The 6,281-nt window shown below is 49.4% G+C and overlaps 1 pseudogene; it reads right to left on the reverse strand.

The window, feature by feature from the left end:
* Nucleotides 1-4,012: 4,012 nt before the first annotated feature.
* Nucleotides 4,013-5,443, reverse strand: LOC139000898 (F-box only protein 31-A-like; annotated as a pseudogene).
* Between the last annotated feature and the right edge of the window lie 838 nt (nt 5,444-6,281).

Consider the following 6,281-nt stretch of genomic DNA (forward strand, 5'->3'; position numbering starts at 1 on the left):
TGAAGTCACAAGTTGGGCGCACATGCCCCCAAGCTAGGCCCTGCCAAAGTACCCAAAGGAAAGGTCCTGCTGAACCTGCTATTCATTCCTCGAAGGGAATGGGCCGGGCGAGGGTGTGGGGGGTGGGCCTAGAAGCTGGTAGACCAGAGACGCAGACACACCCAAGGAAGCTGGCCTTGGAGGTCATGGGAGGCAGAGGCTGAAGTTGATGTGAATAAAATATGTATGGTTTTGTATATTAGCATGCCCCTTGCTGGCCCTTCCCTACTCAGGTGAAGTCCAGGCACCAGGCTCTGGCTGCAGGAGGGTGGCTTGCATGGGCGCTTTTCGACCAGCAGAGGGCGGGGAAAGCCCCGCCCGGGCTCACCCCGCTCTTCACCCCCTTCCCCAGGCCCCATGCTCACTCTCTGGATGGATGGGATGGTCAAGCCCCCGCCCAGAGGCTGGATCGATGTCATTTCTAAGGAGGTTTTTTGTTTTTGTTTGTTTGTTTGTTTTTTAAGATTTCTTTTTAAAGGAGGATTTTCTTAAGGAGGTTTATTATTTTTATTTTCCAATTGTAAAAGGAGTGTTTTTGGTTTTGGTTTTGATTTGGGTTTTTTTTAAAACCAGGTCAGAAGATCAAATCTTCAAAGTGCATGCAAGCTGCTCCTCCTAGGGGGCCGGGACTGAATGTTCAAGAGCATCTCCAGGAAGGCCTGCGGGGATGGTGCCTCCACCTCTGGAAGGATTTCTGGACACTGCCGAACAGGATGAAGTATTTTGCCTCCAGCCAGATGAACCCGGAGTGGTTCTCATTGAACAGGATGAAGACTGCAGGGCGGCGCCTGGCGAAGACGAACGTAGGGAAGTTAACAGTACTGGTTTCTACGCTAGCTATAGAAACACATCCTGCGGGTTCGGGGGTAATTCTGGTCTCCTGAGCCCAGGCCCACAGGCAGAACAAACGGAACAGGCTGCTCCTTCCAAGCTGCAGCCCTGGACTCCCCGAAGCTCGGCTGGGCAGGGTCCTTCCAGCCATGGCCCTGGCTTTCCTCAGTCCCGTGTTCTTGCTGCTGCTGCTGCTGCTGCTGCTGCTGCTGCTCCCGCTCCCAGATGACCTGCTCGCCAATCTACTGGACCACGTTGGAGAGCTCGTTGAAGTTGCCCGGAAGATCTCACCATCTGGCAGGTGGATGCGGCCCATGAGGTGGATCTCTACCTTAGTGTTGATGCACTGTCCCATGATGTGGGTGACCCTGGCATACTTCCCGCCATTTTGGCCCCATAACTTGACAGCCGCCATTTTGTTTTTTAAATATATTTTATTGATTTTTTTTCCAGAGTGGAAGGAAGAGGGATAGAGAATTTGAAACCTCAAAGATAGAGAAACCTCAACCAGCTGCCTCGCGCACACCTCCTACTGGGAATGTGCCCACAACCAAGGTATATGCCCTTGACCAGAATCGAACCTGGGACCCTTTAGTCCGCAGGATGGTGCTCTGTCCACTGAGCCAAACCAGTTAGGGTGGCAGCCGCCATTTTGAAACGGCAAAGGTCAATCCCTTTCTTGAACCCTCGCCCTGCCACCCCACATCCTGCATTTTAACTTCCGTGTTTGGATAGCACAAAATGCAAGTACAAAACATTGCACAAGTGTACGTTTTACTACATGGAAGTGGATTAATAACTTTGTGTCGTTGGTGTGTGTGTGTGTGTGAGTCTGTGTGTGTGTGCGTTTGTGCATGTGTGCGTGTGTGTGTGTGTGCGCGCGCGTGTGTGTGTTTTAAAATATATCATTATTTATTTCAGAGAGGAAGGGAGAGGGAGAGAGTGATAGTACATCCACTCAGAGGGAGGATCACTGGTCAACTGCCTCCTGCACACCCCACACTGGGGATCTAGCCCACAACCCAGGCATGTGCCCTTGACCAGAATCGAACCCGGGAGGCTTCGTGGTCCACAGGCTAACACTCTATCCACTGAGCCAAACCGGCTAAGGCCATTTTGCTGTTGTTGTTTAAAAACAGATTGGAAGGGAGAGGGAGAGGGAGAAGGGAGGGACAGGGACAGGGAGTGGGAGAGGGAGAGGAAATTAATTTTCCACTTGTTTATTCATGTGTCCCTGCTTTAAAAAAAATACAAATCTAGCCACGAGGGAATTTGTGGTCTCTACCCTGGGACCCTGGGCTGTACCCTGAGGGCACTGGAAAAAAGGAAAGTGACTTGTTACCGTGGCATTCACGAGTCCAAAGACATGTGATCCTAGAGGCATAGAAAGACAATAGGCTCAGATACCAGTAAGGTCAAAGATGATCTCTCTCAGGGAAGATGTCCGGCCTAGGGCGTGACTACACACTCACTATACACTGCTTTCTACTTTTAAAAGTCTTTTTAGTTTCAGAACATCCTGGGTGATCACTTTAGGTGTCTGAGTTTGCAAGCCCAGGCCGGGCCTCCGGGGAGTGGGTTAGGTGAGCATGTGGCCCCTTTTCATCCACAATGCAAAGCTTCCTATGTATTTACACCTTCCATTTTATCCTATGGCATTCCATTTCATTTTATTAACCAATGTCTCCCCCAATACATTCAATTGCAAAAACAACCGCAACAAGAACAACAACAACAACAAAGAGAAAATGAATCCTCCATTGTTGTCCCTGGAGTACTCCCCTCGTTTACGCTTTCAGAGTTCCGGGGTTTCAAGGGTCCAGGTCCACAAATAGTGTTCTGGGTACATCCACTGGGTCCTCAGTCACACCCTATCCCCCCACACCCCCCTACACACACACACACACACACACACACACACACACACACCTGCCTTCATGCAGACAGCCCCCAGGACTGGAACTTTCCCCAGCCCTGGGATTTACAAATACCTGGGATGTCGAGACACCTGGCTGTGTCTTCTCCAAAGGAGGCTGAGGAAGGGGGTGGGGGTGGGGGGTGGGGAGGAGGCTTGCATTGGCACTCCAGGACCAGTAGTGGGTGCCACTGGCCAGCCAAAGCGATTCTGGGGCTTGGGGAGGGCTTGGGAGATGGGACAGCTGCCCAAGAAGGCCACAGAGCTCCATCTCCAGGCCTTGCAGAGAGGCATCGCCATTTTCTGGGTTGAAGAGGGGACAATACCTATTTAGACAGGCTCCAGTGGGCCCAGGACAATCCACAAGGAATAAAGCCACAGTAAATCTCCTAGGCGTGCGCCACTCAGCAGATATCTTGTTAGCGGACCTTGTACTCCCGTGTGTGTGTATGTGTGTGGGAGGGGAGGAGGACTAGGTGTGTGTTGGTGTGGGTGTGCGTTTGGGAGTGTGTGTGTGTTTGTGTGTGCGTGCGTGTGCGGGCGGGTGCGCGTGCGTGCATGTGTGCATGTACATCCACAGTCACCCACGGACACTTCTGGCTTTGATTGGTCCGTCGGCATCCATGAGCACCCTTCAGCCCCTGCCTTCTCGAAGACAGAGCCCCCTGCATGTCCTTCCCGCCTCGGGTCTAACCAGAACTGGGGAAGTCCAGTCACCTGGCTCTGCCTTCCCCAGAGGAGGCTGCAGGAGGGGGCGCTTGCATTGACGCTTCTCGACCAGCAGAGGGCAGGACGGGATCTTTGGCCCAGGCCAAGGCCCCAGTCAACCCAATCTCTGTAATCCACAGACAAAGACTATGTCCTGCTCTGGCCTTCTTGTAGGGCCTCTCCACCCCTCACCCCCCACCCTGCTCACTCTCTGGATGGATGGATGGTCAGGCCCCCGCCCACAGACCAAGTCCGGGCTTGGCCATCTGGGCTTGCTGAAGCCTAAGAAAGTTGAAAGGCCGGATCAATGAGTTTTTCATGGAGGTTTTTATTTTTTTTTTTTTTAAGGAGTGTTTTTTTTGTTTTTGTTTTTTCAGTCTGGCATGACATGGAAGGTGTCATTCCAGGCGCCCAAATCCAAGAATGTGGGGGGAGGAAGCTGACCTGAATCCAGTTCCTCAAGCTGGTTTGCCTCCTCTGTTGGTGTGTGGTGACCTCTTCACACTACAAAACTGTTCACTATTTACTAGCAGCAATGTCAGAGTCATCCTTCAGCACTCCAGCCATGTGTTCGCTATGGGTCTTAAATCGTCGTTTTTTGTGTAGTGGGCAGGCTTTTTCCTTCTCTGAATAGGGGCCACTTTCTTTGGTCTGGATTCCTGCATGGAAGAAGTACCCTGTCGCTTCAGATATTCTTCTGAATATCTCCGCTGCCTTCTCCAGTTTTCTCCTCACCCATTGAATCCACAGTGACACTCCTCCACAGTTTCTGAAACTCTTTGTCCACAGAAAATTGACAGCTTTTATCATTGAAGAAAAGAATTTTCTTCTTTTCTGGACGATTTACAGAGAATATCTGGTCCCCTAAAGCCTTGACAGCTTTCTGGGAATTGAGCAGTTCTTCCTCTATGTCTTCTAGAAGAATTCCTCCTAAGCCTCGCTGGTCATGCTTATCTATGAGCAGAAGCAGAGCCTTCTTATCTTCTACTCAATGGAATACTACCTTGTGGCGAAAAATAGAAAGAAGAAGAAGAAGAAGAAGAAGAAGAAGAAGAAGGAGAAAAAGAAGAAGAAGAAGAAGAAGAAGAAGAAGAAGAAGAAGAAGAAGAAGAAGAAGAAGGAATTCTTGCCCTTTGCAACAGCATGTGTGGAACTGGGGAGCATTATGCAAAGTGAAATTAGCCAGTCAGAGAAAAATGAATACCACGTGATCTCACTCATTTGTGGAATATAGAGAACAACATAGACTGATGAACAGGGACAGGTCCATAGATATCTGTACCACCACTCTGTGCTGGGGCCTCGGCAGCATGGACACCACCAGGCAGCTCAGGGCTATCCCGGTATCTTTATATTTCTATCCATCTATCTATCTATCATCTATCATCTATCTATCTATCTATCTATCATCTATCTATCGCAAATCACGTTCATGTTCAATTTGTAACAAGGAATTTGGGGGTCAGCACAACATGAGGAGCTGGGGTAGTTCTGGCCTCCTGAGTGCACACCTACAGGTAGAACAAACGGAACAGGCTGCTCCTCCGAAGGTGCAGCCCAGGACTCCCCGACGCTGGGCTGCACAGGGCTCTGCCAGCCATGGCCCTCGCTTTCCTCAGTTCTCTTTTCCTGCTGCTGCTGCTGCTTCTGCTCGCAGATCACCTGCTCCTCAATCTCTTGGACCACGCGGGAGAGCTCCTTGAATTTGCGGAAGGTCTCGCCATCTGGCAGATGGATACGGCGCATGAGATGGACCTCTAACGTCCAGATTATGTCTCCCGTGATCTTCGTGACCTTGGCATACTTCCTATGGAAGCTGAGCATGGCAATCATTAGGCCGAAGCCGTCGGATTTGCCTTGGAAGGGTCCTAGCCTGATGAGGTCGCTAGGCGGGAGGTAGAGGTGGCGGTAGGTCAGGCGGTCATACAGCTGCCTGTCCTCCTGCGACATCTCCAGCCCCCGTCCTCCCCTAAGCCGCGTTGGTGATGAATCAGGAGGTCACAGTTTGATTCCAGTCAGGGCTTGATCCCCAGTGTGGGACATGCAGAAGGCAGCCGATCAATTATTCTCATCATTGACATTTCTATCTCTCTCTCCCTCCTTCTTCCTCTCTGAAATCAATAAAATTTTTTTTAATTTAAAACAATATTTCAAAAGAGAAAACTTATGATTTATAATCTTTTTAAAAATCTTTCAACAAAAATTTTTAACAATACATATTATAACCAATGGTTCTTACTAGGCCATTTTTATCCTAAGGAAATCCTCATTTCAAATATAATAGCTGACAAATCATACATCTACTGTGTAAAGTGCAGGGTAATCCAATATTTTAACAGGGGAAAAATGTACTGTAAATGATAAAGCAAATCATCCCACTGATGATTGAGCAAGTCAATTAAAAGGACTCACCCCAAAACTCAATAGGTGTCCATAATGTTCTAAGAACAATTGGGACTAAGAGAATTCACTCTAATAAATGAAAAGGCAATGCCCAGGCCATAGATGGTTTGCTCAGTGGTTAGACTGCCGTCACTCAGACCGATGGGTCTTGGATTTGATTCCCAGTCAAGAGCACTTATCTCGTTTGCAGGCTTGATCCCTGGCCCTGGTGGGGGTGGAGGGGTGTGCGGGAGGCAGCCAATCGATATGTCTCTCTCACATCGATGTTTCTCTCTCTCTCCCCCCCCCCTCCTCCCTCCCTTCCACTCTCTCTAAACATCAATGGAAAAATATCTTCAGGTGAGGATTAAAAAAAAAAGGACTTCTTAATCCAAATATCTCTTTT

The sequence above is a fragment of the Myotis yumanensis genome, unplaced genomic scaffold, assembly GCF_028538775.1.
Source record: "Myotis yumanensis isolate MYYU_CA2020_CCGP unplaced genomic scaffold, mMyoYum1.0.hap1 SCAF_41, whole genome shotgun sequence".
NCBI classification, from domain to species: Eukaryota; Metazoa; Chordata; class Mammalia; order Chiroptera; family Vespertilionidae; genus Myotis; species Myotis yumanensis.